The following is a 27,719-nucleotide window of genomic DNA, read 5'->3' as shown; positions in this document are numbered from 1 at the left end:
ACAGGAAGGAGCAGGAAGAGGGTCCAGAGTGGGTGGCCAGTGGGAGAGAAGAAAGGAGGGAGCCGGTGTCCCAATGAGGAGGATCTCCGTCTTACTGGCATTTAGGCAGAGATCATTGGTGGCACACCAGTCCTGAATTGTGGCCAGACAGTCTGGTATGAGAGAAGAAGCAGAGGTGGTTGAAGGGAGCTTGAAAATGAGCTGAGTGTCATCCGCATAACATTGAAAATTGATTGGAGCAGAAAGTAGCGATGCAGTGGGCAACGGGCCAGGTAGTGGTTGAAGAGCCAGGTAGAGTGTTTAGATCCCTGGGGAACACCACAAGTAGAGAGAGAGATCGAAGAGCGGAAAGACCCCAGTTGGACCTGAGAGGGTTGGTCAGTGAGGAAGGAGGTCAACCAGGCCAGGGCCTGATCAGTTATACCAAGGTTGTTCAGGTGACGATTGAGCAAGATGGCATGGTTGACTGTGTCAAAAGCAGAGGATAGATCAAGTAGAATGAGGACAGATGGGAGATTAGAGTCAAGATTGGAATGTAAGTCTTCACGGTATTCAGGATAGCAGTTTCTGTGCTTCTGGCAGTTCTGAAGCCAGACTGGTGGTCATGTAGGCAACCAACAGATTTAGTATGTAGATTAAGCTGGAAGATGGCCAGCTTTTCTAAGAGTTTGCCCACGAAAGGAGTATGGAGATTGAACGATAGTTAGCCGGAGAGGAAGGATTAGCCGAGGGCTTTGTGCACAAGAGAGTGCTTAAGTGGGAATGGAAAGTTCCATTGGCAAAGAAGTGATTGCAGAAAACGGCCCAGGCTGGAACAAGGGTGTCGAAGTGGTCCTTGATAATTCTGGATGAGCAGGGGAGAACGGTGTCCGGTCAAATGTTCGAATGCATTTGATCGAATGACAAAATGCTCGAGTCAATTTGACCGAAAACAAAAAGTTCTGATTTTTTTAAAAAAAAGTATATTTCTTTTTTTGATGCTCTAGTATAGGTTAAAAAAAAGGTGTTTTAACACCAAAAACGGGTGTTTGTGGGGGGGGGGGCAAAAAAAACCCCTTTTTTTCAGTCAAATTGACTCTAGCATATTGTCTGTCATTCGATCAAATGCATTCGAGCATTTGACCTATAACCGGGGAGAACCTGCTTTGATGAGACTTTGATAGATCGGATTTGTCTAGAAACATCGTTGGGGGTGAACAGGGGAAAGGAGGAGAAAGGAGGAGAGACAGTCTCAGACGGGCCAGGAGTGGTAGAGGAAGAGAGGGTGGACAGAATGCCCTCAGTTTTAGTAGTGAAATGAGAGGCTAAGGCCATGCAGAGAGCCTGGGAGGGACAGGAGAGGTAGAGACTGCAGCAGGATTGGCCAGCTCTTTGCAAATTTTGAAATGTTCAGCCGAGTTGTTAGATGCCACAGAGATGCGGGCTTGGATATAGGCTCACTTCTTAGAGAGGACAGAGAGTCTGTACTGCCTTTGGAGCAGGCAGCAGGCCATTTTGTCAAGGGGTGCACCCGAGGACCTCCACTTCCTCTCTGCCGCCCTACACTTGCGTTTAAGGGAATCGTACCAAGAGTTGCACTTGGATTTTGGCTTCAAGCAGATCCTCATGACAGGGGCAAGGACATCCAGAGTATTAGAGATAGAGAGTTGAAGGTTAGAGAGGTCTGTGTCAGGGTCTGAGTAAGCCAAAGGTGCAGGAGGAGGAGGGGGGAAAGTAGTGGTAAAAGCCTCAACTGACACACGCTTCATGGGTCAGATGACTGAGAAGGTAGGTGGCAGTGCTGGAGTCGGCAGGACCTGCGAGGAAGCGAGCGAGGTGGGAAGAAAGGAGAAAGGGATCCCTCCGAGAGGAGTGATGATAGGGTTAGAGAAGGGGAGGTCTGAGGAGATCATTACATCCAGGGTGTGCCCTGCAGATTGAGTCGGGCCAGAGGGAAAAATGGAGAATCGCAGAGGTTGCAAAAGAGTCCTGAAGAAGGGCTGGTAGCATCCAGGTGGATGTTCAAGTCTCTGAGGAGAAGTTGGGAAGTAGAGGCAAGGAGAGGTCAGTCCACTGGGAGAGGAAGAGGGTGTCATGGCCAGGCGGCCTGTAGATGGTGCCCACAGTGAGAGAGAGGCCAGGAGAGATGGAGAGCCTGCAGACCAGGCATTCAAAGGAGGAGTAGTGCTGCATTGGAATGATAGAAGCAGGGATCCACTCTGGGAAAATCAAGGCTACACCCCCACCGGGACGGTTGGTTCTGGGTTCAGAGAGGATCCTGTAGCCATCGGGAAGGAGAGTGTCAAAACTCATGCCAGAGCTGGCCGTGAACAGTGAGACCGAGTACATCCAAATCAAGCTCTTCCAGGAGATGGCAGAATTTTGCTGAACGAGAGTTTAGAGTAGCGATGTGGAGTAGGTTGCTACATTTGAAGGACTTCTGGGGAAGGGTACAGGCCAGAGGTACACCCTGCAGAAGTGTCGGAGGTGACTGAGGATGGGCAGAGGAGGAAGGAAGAGGAGGCAGGGTAGACAGAGAGGGAGAAGAGTGCCGGAGGGGTGGCAGAAGAGGGAGGCAACAGGGTAGCCAGAGAAACATCAGGGGGTGCCAAAGTGGTGGCAGAGGAAAGAGGCGGCAGAGGAACCAGAGAGGGATAAGAAGGAATAGCAGAAGAGGAAAGTAAGTTGATAAGGGGCAGGAAGCGTCTATCAAAGAGGAGGAGATTAGCCTGAGAGTCCTGGACCAAGACAGTGCTATTTAAGTAGACATTAGTGGTCTTAGAGGAGTGGAAGGGGGCCAGGAGGGCCTCCCACCGGGTGCCACCATTAATGGGAGAAAAGGAAAAAGGAGAGAGAACAGAGACCGTATGGGGGTGTCCATAGGCCTGGAGACGGAACAACAAAGAGTATATTGGGAAGGGTCTGTCTGGAGGAAGCACTGGTATAGGTATGAGCGATGTGGAGACCAGGATGTCCCTCTTGAACTTCTTCCTGCCAGACTTGGTGAGAGGAATAGGATAGTCGGTAGAAAAGCAGTTAGAAAAGATAGATGAGACAGAGCACCATAGGGGGTGCAGGGAGGAAAGAGGGGGGTAGGCAGAGAGGAGACCAGGCAGAGGAGGGGCTAGGGGTGTTCACAAAGGGGAGGGCAGACAGGAGGGAGGCACCAGGGGACACGAAAGGGAGAGGGGCGCAACAAAGAACAGAACAACCGATCTACAAATCAAAGGATGTTGCACACTTGCATATGCAGTTCTTATGGAACCAACTCTATTGCTCTTTTATTGGGTTGATGTGTATAGCTCTGGCCTAGCCCCATGGGTGCAGCAAACCACTATGAAATAGGTGCGCAAGCAAGCTGTGCTGATTACAGATCCACGCGTATGGGACTGCAGGGAGCATGGGTGCAGCAGGTGTGCGGTTTGCACAGCTGTGATGGGACAATCGTTGGGTTCAAGGGAAGCAATGGGCAAACAAAAGCCCTGGTGGGGTTAACCAAGCTGCATAGGGGAACCAAGGGCAGTTTTGCTTTTTGTGATACATGGGTAAAAATGTGGGTCACCACGACAAAATCACCCAGCTGCCCCCGAGACAGTTGGATGCACGAGGTTCAATTGGGGCAAACCCCACAGAATTGCCTGACATGAACTTTAACCTTGTTGGGTGTGTCCCAATGAATTTTCGCAAAACGACCCTAATCATAGGAAAGTTATTTGTAATCCGGTTGTGAGTAGTCTGCGTTAAATAAATCTCAACACATATGCGGTATTGTTATCTCTACTTCCTGCACGTATGCTTGACATGCCAGGTTCGCCCAGGTGGCTGGGTGTGTGACTGATACCAATCAACAGGAGAGGCTGCGGGCACATCTCCTGCTTCCTCTCACAGCGATTATTGTGCTTTGGGACTGGGAACAGTGAACACTGCTCCTGAGGGGTGAAAGGTGAGGCACACATCCCCCTCCGGCTATGGGAGGCGCTGGCATTCTGTGGCTGCATTGTCCAGACAGGAGGCGGCCCACCATTTCTGAGCGCTTGTTTGTGAATGGCCGTGGAAGGGGCGTGTGCGGTTGAGGCGAGTGGGGGCGAGAGGGGATACCTCCCCGATGTTTGCAGGAAATGCCTCACCCCCCTCCGCCCCCTGCTGCATGGGAGCACTGCAGTGCAGAAGCTATCGGCCTCACTGAAAGCCCCCCCCTCCCCCGCCCCCGGTTTCCTGTGCAGCCAGGGGTGTGCATAGGTGATAAGTGGCCTGGCAGATGTGAAGGTGGAGGCGGCTTGCTTGCACTCGGCGCTGGCAGCTGTTGCCAAGTACAAATGTGCTGACCGGCTGGAAAGCGGCGAAGGCTGCCAGAGGTGGGGCGTCGGGCGGGTCCCACGCGGGGGGTATGCTGTGCGTCTTTAGTTCTCGTGCTCTCTACTAACCGTGTCCTTTCCATCCTGACAGGCACGCCAGAGGAACGGGGCTGTGCTGGAAAAATACAGGGCGCGTGCTGGGGGGTAAGTGTTGTTTTCGGAACAATGCATTTGTGCCTCTTCTATTTTGAAGGTGTATTTCATGTAGCACCGACCTGGGTCGATGGGGCAGCGGTGTGCCTTACAAATGCCCCTTACTGTAGCAAGAGAATCTCCAGCCTGAGGGGGGCTGGGCTGTACGAAGGACAGCGGTGGGCGTGTATTGGTGTGAGGGTGGTTAAGAACGAATTACAAAAAGATAGGCTGTGATGGCGATGGCATAACATTTTATTGGGAGAGATACGTGCCAGCACGCTGTACGGGTTTTGTTAATGTATTTAAATCACACCTATTTCTAATATGAAAACGCGGGAGTAGGGTTGTTGAGGGGAAGGGACAAGTCTTCTACATTGTGGGCTGATCAATTGGAGGCATTACAAAAGCCAGAGTAACGTTGGCCTGCAAGGGCCAGCAGAGCATATAGAGAGCACATTCATTTTAGCAGCGGCTCGAACATGCCAAGCTGTGCAAAGGTTCATGCCGTGTGTGTATTTTCGGCTGAAACAGAATTACAGAAACCGTGATGTGATGGGGACATGTAATGAAATTGTTAGGACTAGACTGCACTCTGTGTTGCACACATCTACAATTTGTAGGCGAAGTGATTTACCCAGACCCATCTGCTGTTGCCCTCGCATCTCCAAGCCTGATCATATCTCTACCTTGCACTGCGTATGCCATATGCATGCGTGGTTCCCATTCAAAATACGCCCTAAGAGCTGCAAATGGAAACCAATGGAACACATTCAAGTAATTTGCTGGTGTATTTGAAGACATAGTATGAAACCAAGAGAACATGGCTTCTGTGCCTTAGCCCGGATCTGAATCCCTGCGAATCGGGGTGGAATCTTAGAAGTCCCCAAGCTCTGGCAAGTTTCTCTCAAGACCATTCCAACACACTTCGACCCATGAATTTGGCTTTCTGGAACAGCCAGTAGTACTTGGTGCTTGCAATCTCCAGAATCTGCCATGGGTATATGGCTTAAAGTGTACCAGAACACAGGGTTGATTTGTATTGGTTCACAGGGCAAGGCCTGGAGGCCGTACACATGGCAGCGGTGCATGGTATACATTCAGTAGCATATCAGGGCTTCAGAAAACACATTAAGATAATGGTGCTGCTTTTTTTTCTTTTTGTGTTCATGCAAACTTGGATCTGCAGTCTCAAATGCACCATTATTGACAGCAGTGTTCTTGATTGACTTCTGTCTGTCCACCAGACAGAGCGAGGTCTGTGAATTAATGAACAATAGACTGTTACATATCGCAACACTGCAAGCTTCGTTTTCGCTGGACACTTCCAAGTGGAACAGAATTGTCCAGATGTTATTTGTCTTTTATACTGGAAAGATCACCACCATAATGTTCTTAAAGTGCTGAGCCATGTCCGTGCAGAAGCTTATTCTGCCTTTGCATATGATTTACTTATTTTTATAGTGCATCACTCTCAGTGTTTAACTTGTATTCAAGCACTCCCAATCTTTACCCTTTACATGCCTCTCCATTTTTTCAATTCAGAAACTCTGACCCCCACAGGCAGTCCTTTGGCCATGCAGCTCCTTGAGTGAAAGGTCTGCCTGCTGGGGGTTGGCTCCTCTCACTAAGAAATAAATGAAGAGCTGGGGTGCGCTGCTATTATTTCGTATGAGACGCCCTGCATTTCCTTATGCTCCAACCCCCATAGGCAACCTGCCAGTGGGGCTCAGAGGCTTTGATTTGGGATCAAATAGGAGAGGCAATGGCCTAGGGTGACCCGTTGAAAGTGGCTGTCAAGGCTCTACACTACAGTAAGGTTTGGAAGAGAAGGGGGGCGGGTGTTTAAGTGTTACTGTTCAAATAAACACATATCGTAATCAATTTATCACAAAGGAACACTATCTTGGGTTGTAAAATGCAGCATTTCTTCTGTGGGAGATTGTGCATTCCTGCCTGCCAGTGATAAATACCATACCTACTACAAAAAACGGGACCACCGCAGTTTCCAATGGAAACATAATATTGAGAAAAGGAGACAGAGCACCAAATTCCAGGACAGTCCCAGCAAAACCAGGAGGTCTGGTCAACCAATGCAATGCGCACTAAAGAAATGATAGCAGTGCGCCCCAGCTCTCTTGCTTGGCTCCCACTGTCTGGGAGCTGAGCAATTGCCAGACGCACTCCTCCCCCTCTATTAGGGGATCAAGTTAGGGGGTGGGGCGTCTCCCCCACCACCCATCCATACCTAGGCCAAGCTCCCTAACTAATGCCCCACCCTCGATTCTGCCTCTCACTTAAAGCTCAGACTCAGGTTGAATGCACTGGGCAATAAGCTTGATTCCAAGGATGCGTGCTAATAAAAATTGTTTCTTTGGCCCATTTCCAGCGCAGCAAGTAATGCCCATGACCCACCCAGGAACTTTTAACGAAACCTATCTGTAAATAAAACATTAAAATGTGTGTTATATTTGAAATGCCAAACCTCTTTGCGAGTTCTAAAGGTTTTTTATGTGGACCAGTGGGAGGTAGACACATTCCTTGAGAAACGTCAAAACTGAAACATGCATAAGTCAAACACAGTCACAGCAGTGATTCAGTGCGAATTAGGCAACCCCTGGCAAGAGTGCTGCTGTGTGCGTGGCGCAATAGCGGACTATACACCCTTTAAGTAAATGCACCGTGGCCCCCATCCTATTCACAGTCAGACTCCATCTGGTTTGTGTTTTTTATCGTATTCTTTTCAGATTTCTCCCCGTGTACGTTAAGTGATACAGGCCCATATTTTACAAAATCGACGGCTTAGGAATGTCTTCTTCTGGCCCGTTCCCCAGCCAAAAGAAACGTGTGTTTCAGCTCCTATTGCAGCAGAGTTTGGGGTTTGGAAGGCGATGGCCCTCATACCATTCTGTGTACCTCACCGGCCTTCCCGTGCCAGGGCTGCTCTCTGAAGCCCGCGCAGCAGTCCAGGAGTTGGAGACGGGAAGCCAGACGGCAGTGCGCCTGATAAGGAGGGTATTGTCTGCAGAGGCTGGCCGCTGTAGTTTGCTTTCTTTAGCTGTCGCTTCGCCCATGCTCAAGCACTCGCCCCCTCCTGCACGTAAGAATGATGCTAACGGAGAGCAGGGGCAGGGCTGCACGGTCCTACATGACTTTTTCAGCCATAAAAAAACAGTATTCGTGAACTGGGGCTCACCGGAACTAATTTGATGCCCTTCGGTTGTGGCCCCGATGTGAGCCGGTAAACAAAACATTGCCTTGTGCGAGGCGAGTCTTTCCACCCTTTTAAAAACACTTATGTTTGCGCATCTGGGAGAATAGGTGGTTTAGTGGCCGAGTTTAAGGCTCCCACCAGGAGGCCTCGGTCTAAACCTTTTTCTCCACTTGACCCACTTGTGTGATGTTTTGTTATTTAAACCGCGCACCACTGCCATTTGCATGGTCTCCAGGCGCCCACGTGGCTCTCTAAGAATAGTGGGTGGGGTTGGTAAGTGAGGAAAGAGGGATAGGATAGAGGTTGTGCTCTTCTGTTGATGCTTGCAGGAGAAACTGGCGTCTGTGCGTATGAGCTTTCTAGATGTGCTTTGTTGTGTGCACTGGGTTAGTTGTCTCTGGAGGGGTAGAGTCCAGTGTCTGAATTATTTGTTGTTTGCAACTATTTGATGTTGTGGCGTGCTCAGCGATGGGTGTGTGGTTTGTGTGTTTTTTGGTGTGTAGTTTTGCTGGCCCTTTGGGCGTGTGTATTACTTCATCAGTAACTTTATTTCGGCCATAACCTTGCATTCTAACGAATATGCCCATCTCTCAGTAAGGAACAGTTCGTAATGCCCCAGAATAATTCCTCTTACTAAATTGAATTTACCCAAACACCTTATCCCTAATGGCACCACGTTGGTGCCGGTAAGCACGTGGCGGTGGGATCTAGTTTCAGCGGAGGAAACACAATTAGACTGCCAAGATCTAATTTCGATTGTGCTATGTTTAGTTAAGCGGCACCTTGCATCGATACCCAATAGACCATTCGCCACTCTCTGGCCCGTGAGCTCAATCCAAACAGAGTCAAAAGTACCCTCTGCTTGATGATGGCGTCTGGTACAATTGGAGATTTCCTCTCGGATCACAGTTAAACAACCATGTACCGCGCGGACCCAATGGGTGACCTTATTAATGAGTGCTTCCTTGGTTTCTGAGCAGTTAGGGCCAATTTGGGGACTTTATGCAAAAATACAGATGCCCCCTTGCTTAACCCTCTTGTCCCATTTTTTTTTTTCACGCCCCTCGCCGTTTGACCTCTAAGGGCCCTGGTGAAGACTCCATTGTGGGAGAGGTTAGCTAGTGCACTCTGCCCCCTGGGACCACATCCATCCAGTTACCTCTGGGTGCACAATCTGCCTTCCATACAGTCGTTTGTTGTAATGATTGTACAACATGTTTCCCTGTTGACAGTAAAAGGGCTGTGGGGTCTGGATGCTTTGTGGCATGATGCCCTTTAGCAGCCAAAACTAGGTTAATGTCAGTGCTCACTGTGGGTGTAAGGGAAGCACTTAGCCTGGCCACATAAATACTGATTGTGGTGTTGATGTGAACATCATGGTTAGGGCTGACCCTCTTCTCTGTTAAATCGGTGGTCCTCTACGTTCTCCCGAGTTGACACCCCTCCTCTTATGTCCCCTAATCCATGGGCTTCGAGGAGCGTCAAAAGCAGTCTTTTTAAAACTGCTATCTCGGACAGGACGAGACTGCGTTTGCAGCCACCGTTCGTTGCTGCCTCTGTGGAGACTAAATCTGAGGTATGTTTAGTCAGCAAAGCAGATGTTTTAGGTGAGCAGCAGTCGCTGGTGGTCAATTCATTTTTGGCCTGCCCCTTCTTGTTTGAATATAGTCCTATGTGTGGAGGATTTTCGACACTGATGGGCGAAGCATTATCCCTATTTTCAGTGAACAAAATGGTACCAATGGTGTCCAGGGGTGATGTCCTTGATATGTCAGGTTGAACAGTCTGTACGATTGATTAAACTATGGGGTGCCACTGTGCCTAGATGGCAGCCCACCCCCCTGTGTGCAAGTTGATGATGATGCTGCAGTGATTATTGGATTCTGGCCTATGGTAACCAGTGATAATGCTTAAATGTCATCGCCCACACTGATTCTGGTCGGATTTCGCCTTGGGAATAGAGGGCTCAAGGGGTGTGATGATTGGTACCCTCAACACATGTCCATGGCTGGTAATGTGCCTGTCTTACCATTCTCTGATTTGCCATACTCAGTGGTGTTGCTGGTGATGTTGGCAGTGCCCCTGCACCCAAAGGTATTTCTATCAGTGATTGTGCCACAATCAGTGCTTAAAGTGTCAGTTTCAAGCTCTTTGTTTGCCTAGCCTTCACCCCCCAAGGTGACCTCATTAACTCCCAAGAACTGGTTAATTTCTTTTATCAAGAAATAAGGCTTTGCCCGTAAGGCCGTTAGGTCTTCTTGTATTGGCAGCTTTTACTCAAGGCAGGGATGGCTCTGTTATCAATATCCATTTCACTAGTCGTATTTTCCGCTTTGGTGCCACAGAATCCGCCATAATGAAGTTATGAGGATAGGTGTAGAAAACATGGAAAATGAATTTACTTGTAGGTAAGGCAGGGGGTAAGCAGAAAGGCAAAGAGTGATAGGTTGTAGTTAATGGCACAAGTTGGACCTGGCCCTCAGTCTCAGCCTTGCGGTCTTCACAACCACCTCCCATTACCTGGTAAAAATGTGCATGTTGCTATTCTCAGGCAACGTGCCTCTTTCTAGGGTTCTAGTGCTGGATTAAAGGCTCTGCCACCCCCTCCTGGCGCAGAACACCCTACAGGCGCCAAACACCTGCACCCTTTCCCCCGAGGGTTTCACTCTGTGGGAGAAGCCTGGATCCAAAGTAGCGGAGGGGGCTTAGCATCAGGCCACGATACAGCAAGTCCTTGGGAGCAATCCTTGTGTCGGCAAGCAAGACAGGAGAGACGCCACACACCTGCACTCTTTCCCCTGCGGGGGAAGACGCAATCCAAAGTAGTGGTGGGGGTGTGGTTTCAGGCCACGATGCAGCACCTCCTTGGGGGCAATTCCGTGTGTCGGCAAGCAAGGTAGGCGAGGTGCCACACACCCGCACCCTTTCGCCCGCAGGCTTGTAATACTTGAGAAGTATGTGAGTGTGGTCAAGGGGAGGGGATGGTTAGTTGATTTCTGTTTGGCTCGGAGTGTGGTGTGACTTTATTGTTGGTTCTTCTATCTGTATTGTCCCATGTATGGTTTGTGGGGAACACGTGTTCATGCTTGTCTCGGTGTCTTGAGTAGCCAGCTTTTCAGTCGTTTTCTGATAATTAGGTTGTCTTCCTTCCCTCTTATTTCCATCGGTAGAGTTCCATAGTTTGGCTATCAAATAGGAATATGAGGTTCCTCCATACTACCTTTTCTCGTAGTGTTTAGTTTCTTTTTGGTTGTTGTTGATACCCGCCAGCCCCACTCCCCTTGTTCACTATAATGCAGTTCGAATTGGAGATTTGATCGCATTGATCGCATTGATCGTATTCGATCAAATCTCTCATTCGAACAATTTTTCTCAGTCAACTTGGTTAATACCTTAACTTGTGGTTCTCGAGAGAGTCTGTTGTCCATGAGGCTTGCCAGTTTTTTTTATCATTGATGATGTCTCTGGTTGGGTTCCAATGCATGGTGGCCAGCTCAAATGTGTCTGTATTGCATTGTCTTCTGGTGGAGAGAAAATTATTTCTGTTTTAGTCAGATTTAGCTTGAGGTTGTTGTTTGTCATCCAGGTGTATATGTCAGTGAGGCATTTGTTGAAGTTGTTGTTACAGAGGTTATCTTGTAGATGAGTTGGGTGTCGTCTGTGTAATTGTAGGCTGTCAGTCCATGGGTTTGAATGAGTTTAATTGGGGAGGAAGTGTAAATGTTGAAGATTAGCAGGGAGAGGCTTGATCCTTGTGGTAAATCGCAGGTGATGTTTTTTGTGTAAGATGTAAATGGCGGCAAGTGTGTTCTTTCCGATAGTTAGTGGAGAAAAGATTCCAGCCATTGTAGCAGTTATTTTATGCTGCATTCCTCAGTTTCTTTATTAGTGTTATGTGTCTGTATCGAAAGGATGCTGATCTGTCTACTAGTATGAGGGCCGATTGGGTGCTGTTGTCTGTATATTTTTAGGTCTTCCCATATGGAGAGAAGTGCTGATTCAGTTCCTGTCAGAGGTCCGAAGCCGACTTGGGATGGGTCGAGTAGTCTGTTGCTTTCTACATGATGAAGTAGTTCTTTGTGGATGTGGTGCTCAAGGATTTTCACAGGGTAAGTTAGATTCGATATAGGTCTGTAGTTGGTAGAGTCTTCTGCATTTACTGTTTTGTGTATTAGGGGGCTTGATATATGCTGATTTGAAAGTTTTAGTTACTATTCCTGTGTTTAGAAATAGATTCATTAGTAGTTGGAAGTATAAGGCTGGCGTTTTGTGGTTGAGGAGATTTTTTTAAGATGTCGTTGGGCATGGGTCACTTGGGGGATCCGGTGATGTTGGTGTTGTTTTATTAATTTGTTTAAAGTTGCTTCGCTTGCAGGCTCAAATTGATGAGTATTGTGGTGGTTGAAGGTGCACTGGTTTCTGGAGGATCCAGGGGTGTGTTAGTGATGTGCCTTCCTGATTATGTGTAGGGTGTCTGACTGAATAATTTGCCCACACCTGCACTTAAAGAATAATATATAATTGTATAGAGTGCTTCACAACTGTTTCCTCCCTCTTGTAAGCGCTGTAATAATAGTTATTACCCTATGTAATTTTACTCGATCCGCCCTGGAGAATTGAAGCAATGAGTTGGTCCAGCAAGGATTTAAACCGGTGTCTGTATGCAGATCTCAGAGAAAGGTTACCAGCTGACTATATCAGCAGAGACGCCAGGCCCCGCACCTGGGCTTTCATTTTTTCACCACTGCCAATTTGGGAGTTGGAATGTTGGGCCCTTTCAATTGAATCAAATGGCTAAATTCAATCCAGAATGGGAAAAGGGTGTACCTCATGACATGACGTTTTTTGGAATTATTCCTCGGTAGCAAGTATCTCCCTGGCTAGCACAAAGACATCCTGCTTCTCTTAAACTCGTAGTGGAGAGGCATTGTGGAAGCAGATGTGTTTTTTGGATCTAATACCCCATTACAGCTTTCAAATGGGGACAACACTGGGAAAGTGTTAATCCGTCCATTCTTATACCCATATAGTCTTGTGTATTTTAATAACTCCTGCATCGTTCTTCAAAAATAATGGCATAGTTTATTTGTGATGCCATGCTTCGTCCATAGGTGAACAGTTTGTGTTGGTGGAGGGAAGAGATTACACAGTGTCTCTGCCAAGTGCAAGAACCGGAGTAAAGCCCCACTACTGCGTATCTACAATAGCCACGCAGGCTCGGTACCCTCTGGCTTATGAGGACACCCCAACAGAAGATTAGCAGATGTGCCCTGCAGTGTATCCATAACCTCAAAATGGAGTTGCATAATTGAAGTACAAAGCCTTCCGACAGTCGTAGATAGTTATCTTTATGTGGAACGGTGAGACTCCAGCAAAGGACTTCCTGCATTTCATCTTTGTGAAAGCATATATTTAGCTCCTCAAACCAAGGCCACCAATCGGCCACAGCGTCCTTAGAAGGCCGCAGCCGATCCATTTATTCTTCTTCTCATTGGATTCTGTCAAACCCTCTTTAGATCACTTCAAAGTCCACACCAGCACTAAGTCATGAACGATCCTGCCTAAAGGTTCACTTGCTCCCATCAGCCTTCTGATCTAGTCGATCTAGCAAAGAAAACGCCTTCCAAAATGTCAGTGAAATAACACCAGTATGCATTTTTTGTCTTTGTACTTCTGCTGTGATGAACTGTGTTCAAGTATTAAGCCAAGTATGTAAAAAAAAGTCCCAAATAAATGAAAACTTCTCTCAAGCTGTAAAAAGGGAATTAGAAATGGTGGCATCTGAGGAACGGGCAACCATGTCCATGTGTAGAGCCAGTGACCTTCTCCCTCCGGAAAGAATGTGCCATCCTGCGCAGCATCTTCGAAGACCAGCTGCTCCACAGGGGGCTGACCCAAAGGAGCCCCGTTTCCCCAGAAGCACTATGTTTGCAGATCCTCTTCCTTCTTCAGAGCATTAAGGGGGACCTGCCTTCAAGCCCCTCTGCTAGAATCATGCTTTGTAGCAGTTTTCCTACTCTTGGCACAGCACCCAACTCTTGTGTGCAGAAGGCCAAAAAGGATGACTAGCTAACCCTTTGGATCCTCTAGCCCAGGGGTTTGCAACCGGTGACTCTCCAGATGTTTTAGACTACAGCTCACCATTTACTATACTGATTACGGTTGATGGGAACTGTAGTCCAAAATATCTAGAGAGCCAAAGGTTGCAGACCCCTGCTGTTCCACTGGGATATTGCCAACCTGGAATCATTCATGGCACTGAAGTATCCAAGTGGCCCTACATTCCACGAGGAGTCTACAAAAGGGTTATCTAGCTATCAGTAATGCATGGGGTGAAAATACAAAACTTGAAGGAATCTGTGAGCAAAGCAATGCATCCTAGGCAAATTATGGCATGAATATGAGCTTAAAAGAACTCCTGTCCAGCACCTGTGAGGTAGGAGTTGGCGTCTAACTCCATCAAGGATAACAATTTCTGGAATTCAAGACCAAGGCCATGAGGTTCTAGCTTGGGATGCAAGTGTAATGCTCAGACAAGCTGAAGGCACCAATTGTTTCAAAAGGTCTACAATGTTTCCTCAGAGGAATTGACTTGTCTGGAGCTTTTCTCGGTGATGGTGCTCCTATAGGAATTGCCTTGTCCCAATATGGTGGGAAAGCATCAACAGGATCAGCTTCACTCCCCGTGCCTTGATCCTATGAATCTAGGTCAGTGGGGGCAAATGTTCCCTAAGAGGTGCAAATGTTGAGTAACCAGAAATGGAAGTGGACATAAAGTTGCATGCATTGTGGAAGAATGGCTACAATCGGATGACCATATTATGCAGTGCCCCAGATAACATTTGGAAGTGGGAATATTTTACTCCCTATTTTTCAAAATAGGGAGTAAAATGTTTTTTTTAGGGAGTAAAATGTATCTAAATCCCAATTAGAGTATTTTATAAGCGAGTAAAAAATATATTTTAACTGACAAACAAATCTTTTGTAATGTTTCTTTCTTTGCCCCTAGTTGTTTGTGTACTTTAGTTTCTTCCTATGGTACTATTGACACTACTGGCCCAAACATATCCATGGGGCAGAGAGGGTGAAAGCAGGGGCGCAAAATGCTACGTGTCTTTTTGTTCAGAGTACTTTTACTCCCTATTTTTTGGCGGGGGGGTATTTGCCAATTTTTAGGGCATAAAAGTGGATGATACACCCCTTATCTGTAGGGCTGATTTCATGTATTTTCTTTCACTGTGTTTCATTTAGTCTTGATAGTACAATTTTAAACTGCAGATACAATTGTAGGCTCACTTACTTTGCATGCTGGTAAGTTTAGGCTCCTGCTCAGGAGTGAAAATAAAGCCACAATCGTACTCTTTTTACACATGTTACCTTAACGATGTGCATACTGCCTAGTTGGTTTATTATATGATCTATGCAATTTGAAAGTCGACTCTATAAAAACGGGGTGCTATTTAATTATGGACTGTTTTACACTTTATACTAGCCTACCACTTACTTGCCATTAGTCCACCCCATTGCCCCTCCCAAAACCATCCCCATCGTAATCCCAAGAGTCATTTTTCCAGATGCAGCACTGACATTCTTGCAAGTATACTTCTTTGATCGGTGAACTTAACTGTTAGTGCTCACTTTTGCATTGCCTGTGGGAAAATATTCTTCATTAATAATAAAAAAACATTTACAAAGTGGAAACTAAAAGATAAAAGAATCGGAACACGTAACAGATTGCCAGATTCCTGAATTAGCATAATTCTGGATTGGTATAAACAATTGAAAAACAGATATCTGGAAATTAGGGGGGCGGCAAAATAAATACATCTGTCTGCTAAATTATTTCGACTCTCTTTAGTGAGTAGAAAGCTTGCTAGGCTAATAGAGAGGGAGCAAGCTGTCACCCAGAGTAGCAAGAATGGAGCACTTGGGAGACATGAGTACTTACAAGTCTACAGCATGTAGTGCAGGGTTCTGCAACGTGTGGCTCTCCACTTGTTTTGGACTACAACTTCCACGAACCCTTACCACTGACTATTGTGGCTAAGGTTGATGTGAGTTGTAGTCCAAAACATCTGGAGAGCCAAAAGTTAGATCGCTGATGTAGTGGGAATAAACCTGGACCTATGAAGCAGAGGCCGTACAGAAGGACTGAGTACAAGGGGCATGTTCCATCCTTTACTAAATCCACCCCCGCCCCCACACACACACGTAGGGACTATGGACAAGAGACCTTTCCCAACCTTTACTTCCAATTCCACGGCCCCCACCCCACACCCTTAGGGACTACGGACTGATTCTATTCCCACCGCAGCCTTAGGGGCTATACACCAGGAACAGTTCCCAACCTTCACTTCCGATCCCATTCCCCCACAGCCTAAAAATGAGAAGTGCAGCTGGTGGGATGCTTACAGCGTTGGGTGGGACATAATAGCACCTGGCAACCCAAGACAAAGTGGTGTGTGATCGATGAACTGTGTAAAGTGCCACAAAAGGACTCTTCACGGCTGGGCGCACACACAGCTGTGCGCTCAGGAATGCGGTGCGGAGTGGGGCCATTGCGGATAGAAATAGGACTGTGACTTTATGAACTTTGCCAAATCTTTTATAAAACAGACTTGCTGTAACCCGCCCCCTGCAATACGTGTAGTGCAGCGTGCCCACCCAAAACTCCAACGTGGCCCGTTTAATTCCGGAGATAAAAGTCCAGCCCTTGTTTTAGCTTTACATCCTGGTACTTGTAGTTCTGCGTTTATAATGGCGAAACCCAGGACTATGAGTTCCATAATGCAAATGTAAAGCCTGGAGTGGACGCACATCTCCCGAATGGAGTTGGCCCTGTTGCCATGCTCGAGGCAGCTAACTGCATGCGATTTTTTTGTTATGGTGTATTCGATGAGAGCGAAGAAGGCATGGCGTAAGTAGAAGAAAGCGCCCAAAGTGTCGGGAAGCATGGTGTAACGGCCGGGTCCCTTCTCGTGCGGTTTCTTGGTTGGCTCGCATTCTTTGGCGCAGCTGCGGGTTCGCTGGGAGGTGCTCTTGGCACGGCCCTACCTTTGCACCTGTCCTTATTTGCGTGCGGACTCGGTGGCCGGCCGCAGCGCGGGGCGTGGCGCGAGTCTTCTGGAAAGCCGTGTCCTGTTTGGGCCTGTACCGCTGCCTTGGCCGCGCTCCACGCGGGGAGGGAGTGGGCGGGCGGCGAGGCCCATTAGCCGAGGGTGTGAGGGAGCGGCAGGCGCGCCTGCTTGCGGCACTTCACTTCCGGGTGAAAGTAGCCCGTGGCTACGCAGAGCGGCGCTTCCCTCGGACGCGTTTCTCTGGCCGCGTTTTATTCAGTGTTGCCCATTATGAGCGGCAGCAGGCCTTCATTGGAGAGAAGTGCGCGGCCTGCGCCTGTCGGTGCTCTTCACAGACGCTAGTGCTTGTGCGCACTCTGCCGCCCAGTCATGGCTAGGAGCGTGGGCCGCCTCATGCCCAAGCACTGCCTAAGCCAGCCACATGCCAGTGTCAGGCCGTTGGTCCGCACCGGCGCTCGCTTCCAGGGGTTTACTGCTCCTCCGACCAGAGGCAGGGCCTGGTTCTGATCACCTCGGGGGACGCCTGTTGTGGAACTTCATTAAGGTGCCATTATTTTGTATGGGCCATTAATGTGGCGCAGATGCCAACTCGGGTGGTCACAAACCTGCTAAAGAGACTAGTTGTAGCATCGTGCAACCTACACAGCAACATATGTTCATGCCAACCTCCACCCTGAAGCAGTGTGAGCCCTTATCCAGCCTCTCCTCGTCGAAGTCACGCGCACTACCTGTCGACATCCTCCTCCCAACACCCCCAACCCCCGCCCCCTCCCCCGTGATGTCTGGATTTCTGAAAGCTGGGAGGCAATACATGCCTGAACAATGTCCAGTTTGAAGTGAAGGAGCCGCAATTGAGCCCTGGGCAGGCAAATTAGCCACTGGCCTTGTGGCTTCCGGTCAAACCACTCGGCCACTTGAGTATAGTTCACGGGTTGCCTGTTAAACCACGAGGTGAGTTTCAAGCAGAGGATTGGGCACTTATATGGGCATGCTTCCTTTGAGTAACTGTGTCTCCAGTGCCTTTCGGTCAGTGCAGTACAGGGCAGTCGCCAGTGCTGTCTTGCCACACACAAAACAATATATATGTACATTGGGTGTTCCTGTCCTCTCTGACTTCGTACTGCAATCACTTTTAAGCAGTTTGCGATTTCTACCTTCCCAAGGTCCCCATGTATCGGTAATAAATCCTAATCATGAGGCGAAGAAACAACCATTGACTATGACTGGTTGTATGGTAGCCTCTTTATTATTTTAGTGGCTAGTCTTGTGAGTTTTTTCTTAAAAAGAGATAAGGTGTTCAGATAAAACAAGACAACACAGAGGAGCACCGTGCTATTAACTTAACATAGCTAGGTCAAAGACAGGTCAACAACTGTGTGTATAGGCAAAGGTAAAGGTGAGCAATGCAAAAAGAGGTGCAATTCTTCTTAGGTCTGTACAAGCAATTTGCAATGGCTTTTTGTAATTGTTATAATTGAACTAGAGGTGTACACAATATTCCTTCATAAAGGTCACAATCTCATAGTTTCAATGCTGTGAAATATTGTCTTAAATTACTGCTTTTCTTTCTGATACATTCAAACAGACCAGTAGAGTTAGAAAAACACAAAGTCCTTTTAGATGTGAGGCACAGATATTAAGCCCTAAATAGGTTGCTGTGGTTAGAGGCAATTATATTGGTCTATGTAGTAATGGTTAGAAGGAGTGGTCAGCTGTGGCTGATCCCCCGACCAAGAGAGACTGGTCCGACGTCTGTTAAACTGTGAGGAAGATTCAGTGCGGTCCTTAGATGTGGTATTTAGTCATTTTCCCACGAGGATCACTGACGTTTCGATTGTTCTAATTCACGATCTTCCTCTGGGGCCTTGTATATTCAGGTCTCCCTAAAGATAAACAAAGACAAGAGTGTCCACTCAGAAAAGGGTACCACGTGTTTCTATAATAAACAATAAGTGGAAGGATAAAAAGCATCATAATGGTACTGGTACAATAAATAAGTGAAGGGCTGAGGGCCCTCATGGTCCAGTGACTGACCTGTCCTGGAAGCTGGGTGGAAACTCCTGTGCTTCCAGAGCACTGTAGGGGTGATTAGGCATAGGCTGTGCGGAAAGGTCACAGTCTGTGCAGGCTGCTACAAACATCCATGGGGTAGCCTAAGTATGTGGGTCGGTTTTGATTATGCGGCCCTATGGAAAAGGAGACACAAGAACAGCAAGGTGGAACTGTGTCAGTAAAAGGCACGACTATGTGTGGGGGTAGCGCTAGTGAAATGGCCTCAGAGGAAGGAAAAACTGTTGGTTTCCAGGAGAGGCAGGGGAGGGGGGGGCTGCTGCAGCCTGCTCACCTGTGTGTAGCTTCATGCGGGTGAGGCTGGGGTGGCTGCTCCGTGCGTGGTCAGTCTGGCGAGGTCCCGAATTCGAATGAATTGGAGCTGTTTGTGGTGTATAATACAGCAAAAGCGCGCATGAACAGTGTAAGTACGGGTGCGCGGAGCGGGACCGGCAAGTGTCATAAGCTCGCGCATGCGCGATGCGTGCCCGGCGTCTAAAAATGATGCTAGGCTGTAAACGCTGTCCTGCGAGTTGATGCGCAGGCGCAGAGGGCCGTGTGTCAACGGCACCGGGCCGATGTCTGGATAGGTTCCCAAATGAAACGTGGGGAACAGTAAAGGGAGCGCAGGGCTGGTGCAGCTAGGGAGCTGGAGAATGGAACAGAGAGTCAGCTGAGGATAGGTGCCCTCCTAGGGGGATTATTCAGGTGGGAGCAGGGGGGGATTATTAAACTTGTCACAATGGACATCAAGAGTCTTTATACGAGCATTCCACAAGACCAAGCCATTGAATGCATCAGACATCATATTACTATACACATGACACAAAGGAGAGTACCCATCAACTTCATTGTAGAACTGTTAGAACTAGCTTTAACCAACAATTTTTTCAGTTTCAATGAGACATACTACCTACAAATCAGTGGAACCGCCATGGTTGCAGCAAATGCCCCGAGCATGGCAATTATCTACATGGCTGAATACGAGCAAAGCTTCCTACTTAATGAGAATAACCCATTCAAAGACATCTATTCATGGCGCAGGTACATTGATGATATTATTTTTGTCTGGGAAGGAGAGAACAGCAAGCTACTGAGTTTCTTCACATGGCTCAACGGCAGATCAGAAGACATATAATTCACCATGGAACATAGCAACCTAAAAATCAGCTTTCTGGATCTCAAAATCAGCGTTCACGATAACCAGCTGATATGTTCGATCTTCAAAAAAGAAACAAACAGGAATACCATTCTACATTACAACAGCCACCACCCCAAGAACTTACGCAACAACCTGCCATATGGTCATTTCCTCAGAATTCGCAGAAACTGTACTGCAACAGGAGAATTCAAGATCCATGCAAACCTTTTACAACAAAAACTGGAAACCAGAGGCTACCCTAAAAAATTGCTTAAAAACACCACGAAGAGGGCCCTTTACACACCGAGAGAAACGCTCCTTACTGCCAAAACTCATGATCCCAAAACAGACAACATACTGGCATGTATCTCTACGTTTGGTGCAAACAGCTCACAATTCAGGCACATGATTAAAATATGTTGGCCCATCGTCCAACTCAATCTACCAGACGAACCTCTGCCAAGGATGGCCCTGAAGAGGAATAAGAATCTGAAAGACCTACTGACCCATGCCAGGACCCGAAGGAAATCTACAAGGTCCTCATTATAGAACATGAGGGAAATCCAAGGGCATCACCCATGTGGCGGGTGCACGGCTTGCGAACAGACGCTGAAAATGAAATCTTTCCTTATAGGAGACAGGGAATGGGAACTCAGACATTTCACCAATTGCAAAACCACTAATGTGATCTATCTTATTGAATGTACTTGCAGACTGAGATACGTTGGACAGACGTCCAGACCTGTGCACATAAGAATAAGCGAGCACAAATCAAGGATCAGGTGCAAAGTACATAATGCACCCTTGGTTTCTCACTTCATGGAACTACAACATGCCCATGATTCCTTCAAATGGTGGGTGATTGACCGTGTTCTAGGCACCACCAATCTATCCAACTCTCTCAAATACAAGGAATCCAGGTGGATATTCAAATTGCAGACCCTGACTAACGGTCTCAATGAAGCAGCCCCCATGGACTATCAAGCCATATTCTGAGAGCATCCTCAGTGCATCCCACTGACATCTTTACCAACCAGCTCTGGTTCCCCAGGCCCTGCACCACTTAGGCCCTACAGGACCAGCAGACATTCAGCATGCCCCCTTTTTGCACGTGTGACCATCGACACCCTCCTGCTAGGCATCTATCCCAACCTTCAGATGCCAGGACTCATCCCCCTCCACCCTGGCCACGCTCTGTCCCACCCTGCTCCCACCTGAATAATCCCCCTAGGAGGGCACCTATCCTCAGCTGTCTCTCTGTTCCATTCTCCAGCTCCCTAGCTGCACCAGCCCTGCGCTCCCTTTACTGTTCCCCACGTTTCATTTGGGAACCGATCCAGACATCGGCCCGGTGCCGTTCACACATGGCCCTCTGCGCCTGCGCATCGACTCGCAGGACAGCGTTTACAGCCTAGCATCATTTTCGGACGCCGGGCACTCACCGCGCATGTGCAAGCGTATGACACTTGCCGGTCCCGCTCCACGCACACGCACCCGTACTTAAACTGTTCATGCGCGCTTGCGCTGTATTATACACCACGAACAGCTCCAATTCATTCGAATTCGGGACCTCGCCAGACTGACCATGCACGGCGCAGCCACCCCAGCCTCACCCGCATGAAGCTACACACAAGTGAGCAGGCTCCAGCCCCCCCCGCCTCCTCTCTCCAGGAAACCAACAGGTTTTCCTTCCTCTGAGGCTATTTCACTAGCGCTACCCCCACACATAGTAGTGCCTTTTACTGACACAGCTCCACCTTGCTGTTCTTGTGTCTCCTTTTCCATAGGGCCGCATAATCAAAACTGACCCACATACTTAGGCTACCCCATGGATGTTTGTAGCAGCCTGCACAGACTGTGACCTTTCTGCACAGCCTATGCCTAATCACCCCTACAGTGCTCTGGAAGCACAGGAGTTTCTACCCAGCTTCCAGGACAGGTCAGTCACTGGACCATGAGGGCCCAAAGCCCTTCACTTATTTATTGTATCAGCACCTTTATGATGCTTTTTATCCTTCCACTTATTGTTTATTATAGAAACACTTGGTACTCTTTTCTGAGTGGACACTCTTGTCTTTGTTTATCTTTAGGGAGACCTGAATATATAAGGCCCCAGAAGAAGATTGTGAATTAGAACAATCGAAACGTCAGTGATCCTCGTGGGAAAATGACTAAATACCACATCTAAGGACCACACTGAATCTTCCTCACAGTTTAACAGACGTCGGACCAGTCTCTCTTGGTCGGGGATCAGCCACAGCTGACCACTCCTTCTAACCATTACTACATAGACCAATATAATTGCCTCTAACCACAGCAACCTAGTTAGGGCTTAATATCTGTGCCTCACATCTAAAAGGACTTTGTGTTTTTCTAACTCTACTGGTCTGTTTGAATGTATCAGAAAGAAAAGCAGTAATTTAAGACAATATTTCACAGCATTGAAACTATGAGATTGTGACCTTTATGAAGGAATATTGTGTACACTTCTAGTTCAATTTTAACAATTACAAGAAGCCATTGCATATTGTTTGTACAGACCTGAGAAGAATTGCACCTCTTTTTGCATTGCTCACCTTTACCTTTGCCTATACACACAGTTGTTGACCTGTCTTTGACCTAGCTATGTTAAGTTAATAGCACGGTGCTCCTCTGTCTTGTCTTGTTTTATCTGAACACCTTATCTCTTTTTAAGAAAAAACTCACAAGACTAGCCACTAAAATAATAAAGAGGCTACCATCTACAATATAACCAGTCCTAGTCAATGGTTGTTTCTTCGCCTCATGATTAGGATTTATTACCGATACATGGGGACCTTGGGAAGGTAGAAATCGCAAACTGCTTAAAAGTGATTGCAGTACGAAATCAGAGAGGACAGGAACACCCAATGTACACATATCTCGTTCCCTCAGCCCACTAGATCCTATCCAATTTTAGGGCTGTCCCTCCAGTTATAAGTACACACAAAACAATGACCGGCCGAACTTCTGCTTCCAGGCGCATGTGATAACTGAGTACTATCTAGCTTATTGCCCTACGTGTTGGACTTATTCGTTTAATGAACAAGCTAACACGCACGAAAACATTTTAAACAATATAACATTTTTCAATGTTTTAATCAATCCTACACACTCATAAAATATATAACTTTTTGAAAAAACAATACAATAAACCCTAAAGCATTGAAACCTGCTCTATTTTGTTGAAGATAATTCTGAAAAATGTAATAGAATTTCAATATTTTTTTGTTTGTTACTCCATTCGCATTTCCACTAACCAAATTTGATGTGAATATATGGAGACTGAGCATATATAGTCTAGTGGAGGTGCTTGCTGCTTACACACCTCCTTTAATTTAATAAGGTAGGGGGCGTTTGGGCTACTTACATCATGTTAGCCTTCTTGCCCTGTATGTTAGTTACTATGACATGCTGCTAAAAAAAAAAAAGTATTTTACGCTAGCCAATTTCTTAAGCAAGTCCTAGTATGTTCAAACTATTACTGTATGTTCCTGGGTGCACATGCTGGTCACTGGCTGTGAAATACTTGGTTTTCCAGCAGTTAGTCCTCCACTTGATGGCCTGCTTTGTATAGAGTCTGCACATGATTGGTGCAGAAAATTGGTATCGCCTGTGGACATTATTTTTATTTGGGCTGCAAAAATCTAGTATGCGTGACCTTTAAAGATTTTACAAGTTAATGTTCACGTATTGGAGGCCGTCCTTGTGGCCTTAAAGTGTAAAAGGCGACTATAAACATTGAATACATAGTCAGCATGCCAGTTAAGCCGCCTCTGCTAAGCCATGAAAGCTCATTAGCGTTGCCTTGACATGCTGCTGTGGCTACACAAAGCATCGAAGTTTCCCCGTGAACAGTTCCTCAAGCTATTTTCCAAAGAACCTCCGCATTCATGGCATTTTCTGCATAAACGAAGAATCGGTCTGTCTCGCCCATGCTGGGACGTCCCCATGCACGTGGTGTCATCGCGCTTGTGTGGAACGGACGACTAGAGTTCTAATCCCTGCTTTCCCCCACTTAGGTAAACTGTGTGATCCTACGTACATTGGCTTGCCTCACAGCGTCTTACTTAATTTGGCTGCAAATTAGGAGTGCTTATATAAAAACAAAAGGCCAGGATTTAGCACTATCTGAAAAACATACAATTACACCTAGATAAAAGCAGCAGCCGGACAGACATGTGTTTTTCCTATTGGTTCCATGAATCATGCTGGTTGCAGAAAACCACAAGTGAATTAAGAGTCCAGGATCAGATCTGTGTCGGAATGAGTCACTATGAGGGGGGTGGTGCATACTTTTTTCAGCTTGTGTCAGAATGTCGTAAGCTCAAGGTAACACAGGCGTGGGTCTTCGTGTTACTGTGAAATATATCTTTGGATCCAAACGAACTGTCAAACTTCGTGCAACTCTTGTTCCACTTTTTTGGACAAGTCTGCAGCGCTGCAAAGTCAGATCAGTGACAGTTGTGCGCTAAACAAAACCTCTTTTAATAATGAAGAACCTGGTTTCCCTTGGCCATCTGGAATTGATTCTCACAAAGTCCTAGTGCAATGGAGTACCTATCCAGACACTGTAGTGTCTGGTCTCCACCACACTTTAGATAGTGTGGGGAATGGCATTCATTAAGCCATCCGTGGTTGGCACGGCACCCGGGTATGCCTCAGCCGCTGTGCAGCTTCCATGTATGAAGCTCACATGAGGCCACGTTGTCGCCTCCCACCGTCTAGCGGCTCTCTAGAAGAGAAACCTGTTCCCAGAGGCCCATCGGATGCTGCAGGCCCTTTAATGACTCCTTATCACATTCTTTCTTCAGGCAGTCCATTAAAGTGGGGGCGATTTACAAATGATGGCCCATTTGAAAGACCGCTATTTTGGAGGAGATATTAATAACGTTTCTGTGTTAAGAAATGCAAATAGGCATTTTCATTCTGAATGCACCCTCAAAGCACCAGTTAGCTGCCTAAATCTATGCTCTCCCCCAGGTCAATTATAATATATCAAACAAACAAGTTTTTTGCTACATCATTGTCAGATCTTCATGCTTAACGCACAAACAAAAGTGTATTTTTGGTAGAATGTGATATTTTCATCACATCGTATATGAACCCGGCATTTGTCAAACACTGACACACACATAGGTAACCCTTTCACACATTACATGTTATGTGTCTTGAAAATACATTTGAAAACCCCAGAGACCATTTTTTTTCACTTTGCTGAATGTAATTCTGGTCTTTCTAATCTCAGTCAAGATGGGGGAATAATGCCACAATTGTACACTTTTGACTTAACATATTTCTGTAAGGATATATACATTTGAGTGGGTGCATTACTATAATACGTGTACTTTTGAAGTCCTCTTTATAAAGCAGAGTACTGTTGAAAGTCAGACGTGAGGTTGGGAAGGGGGAATGATGAGAGGGCAAGCGATACCTGAACATTTGCCCAGGATGTGGCAAGAGAGGTTGCAATCCAGGAGACTGGTGCAGTTATTTTTCCCTGATTGTGGCCATGTGCTGCAATTCAGAGCACAAGCAAAGGATACATGTGGGTGGACAGCGTAGCTTTTTTTCAGAGGGCGGCCGCAACCCCCTTGGGTATTTTTGAGGTCGGCAAGCTTACGCAAGCATTTGACTACCAGGATTTCACACACGTCATTTTTCCCATGCAGATACTACCCACAAGACGCATAAAATGATAATCAAAGCACATGCTCGTATTGGGATTTTGTTTTCTAGGGACTATTTCACTACATCTTGCTGAACTAAAAAGGCAAGCGCCCTTTATACTTGGCCAGCATATTTAACAAAACATTTGCTTTACCAGGTTATTTTTCTGTTGACGATTACTTTTTTTGGAAAGGTCAGCGCTCTTTTATCTGGTGAACGTTCTTCTAAGGGGAAAGGTCAAGTGAACTAAATGTGTATCTTTCACTTCAAGATATGTTCACTTACTGTGCATTTATATATTCTTGGGTGCCAGCTTTTGATTTTCGCTATGGGGGCAAATGTTCCCACACTAAGTGAAGCAAGGGAGCCCTACATCCCCATGTCAAAACACCACATTTATCAGCACATGTTGCCGCAGGAATAGGAAAGAAGAGATATGATTTACAGGAAGGTCTAAACTTATAACATCTCAGCAACAGCCTCCCAACCTACTCAGTTGCCTTTTCAGCTTTCTGCTATAGGATCCTCTGCTATTATACACCTGGCAAACTGTTTTGGCCTGCTCACCCGCCAATCAAGGCTCAGGGGGTACAGTAATGAGGCTACCTTCTCATTTTGTAATGAGTAGCACTTGATAAACGTAGTTATTATAAGCTATTATTTTTTGGACAGCCAAAATAACCATTTATCTGTAGCATAGGAAATAAAAGCATATTGCTAATTTGAACAACTGGCCCAAATATGCACACAATAAAAATAAAAACCATTGTGAAACTTCTGCAAAAACAGAAGTTAGTTTCAGTTAAGAAAACACAATCACCATATTTTTGTAATGCCTGCCACAGATAGCGTTTTTAAACCAAAGACGTGTTGCAGACAGTATTTCTATCAATTGCATCTAGGAAGAGAGGTGTTCAAATGTCTGAATTGCAGACTGCTCTCAAATCCGTCCATCGCCTTGTATGCCAAAATTAAAAGTCTGTACAAGGTATTCAGCTGTCTGCTACTTCAAAAAAATGATTCACTACAGATTTTGCCACATAGGTAAATGTGAATTTGGACATTTCATATACTGGACATCACAGTGTACTTGTCCACTATCTTAGGCATTGCAATATATTTTTTATGTAACTAACCATGATACCTTTGCATACTAAATACTCATTCTGTGATATCACTAATGTCACTGTTTATGCAAATGAGGGGGCGCCACACATCTTTTGCCACCCAGAGCCCCGCAAATCCTAAGGGCTGCCCTGGTAGTACACATGGTGCCACAGGAAGGAATTAAAAAAAAATTATATTATTTCTGTCTGACCCGAAGGGTTGAAAAATAATCTTTTATCGTGAATTAAATACTAGGTGCAAAGAAATATTTATATCTAAAACCTTTGTTTTAAATGTAAAACATATGTTTACTTGCTTACAAAGACACCCATTGGGAGGGGGGAACTACTTTTTTACTTCTTGAAAAATAAAGTGTGATATACTCCCGCTCCAAAACCGTATCTGGAGTACTGCCCTAGCTCTCCACCCCGTTGATAGCCAATGGAACCTGTTATTTCAGAGCGCCTTCAGGACCTGGCCCTTTCTTGCGGCAGCACCCAGCCCCCGCCCCACTTGTTTTAATTTTCTGTTCTGTCCTGTCCCCGCCCCCTTTGGAGCGGCACGCCAGGTCCTATGAATCGTATCTGTCACTCAGTGTACAAGATATGGTCTGCCTCAGAATAGTTGCATGTTCAATGGGCCCTTAAACCATTTCTGTGGATACCTAGTAAAACCAAACCGGAATATTGATAGCCACATTTAATCTAGACTTCCTTTCCTTTGCAGAGGCCAAGTGGCTGGTTTGTGTTTCAGAAAGCTTCGTGTATTTAGCTGCTGCCACTCTTACTGGTCTAAATGAGCCGGAGTGTTGCTCGGCTTTTTAGCGGCCTGAAACCTACCTCAGGAATACTAAACAAATGCAAGAAAAATACCATGCCAATGTGGCACAAAGAATTGAAGAGCGAGCCACCTGGACATATGTCGTTTGGGATGTTTTATATTTCAACTGGATAAAGTTAAAAATGACACCAAAAACG

At 46.6% G+C, this 27,719-nt stretch overlaps 1 protein-coding gene across 2 annotated transcripts in view; it reads left to right on the top strand.

Moving 5' to 3' along the window:
* The window catches only part of KLF3 (KLF transcription factor 3), a 115,801-nt gene that overhangs the window by 9,432 nt on the left and 78,650 nt on the right, over nucleotides 1-27,719 (top strand). The window contains exons 1-2 of one of the 2 annotated variants that reach the window (XM_069631811.1): nucleotides 4,218-4,334; nucleotides 4,426-4,478. The gene's annotated coding sequence lies outside the window, so the exon portion shown is untranslated. Of the gene's footprint in view, nucleotides 1-4,217; nucleotides 4,335-4,425; nucleotides 4,479-27,719 lie in introns of those variants that run through there. The other variant, XM_069631810.1, reaches the window with a different exon arrangement.

This window comes from Ambystoma mexicanum, chromosome 6q, assembly GCF_040938575.1.
Source record: "Ambystoma mexicanum isolate Mex_15411 chromosome 6q, UKY_AmexF1_1, whole genome shotgun sequence".
NCBI lineage: Eukaryota > Metazoa > Chordata > Amphibia > Caudata > Ambystomatidae > Ambystoma > Ambystoma mexicanum.
This window is presented reverse-complemented; position numbering and strand designations above follow the sequence as displayed.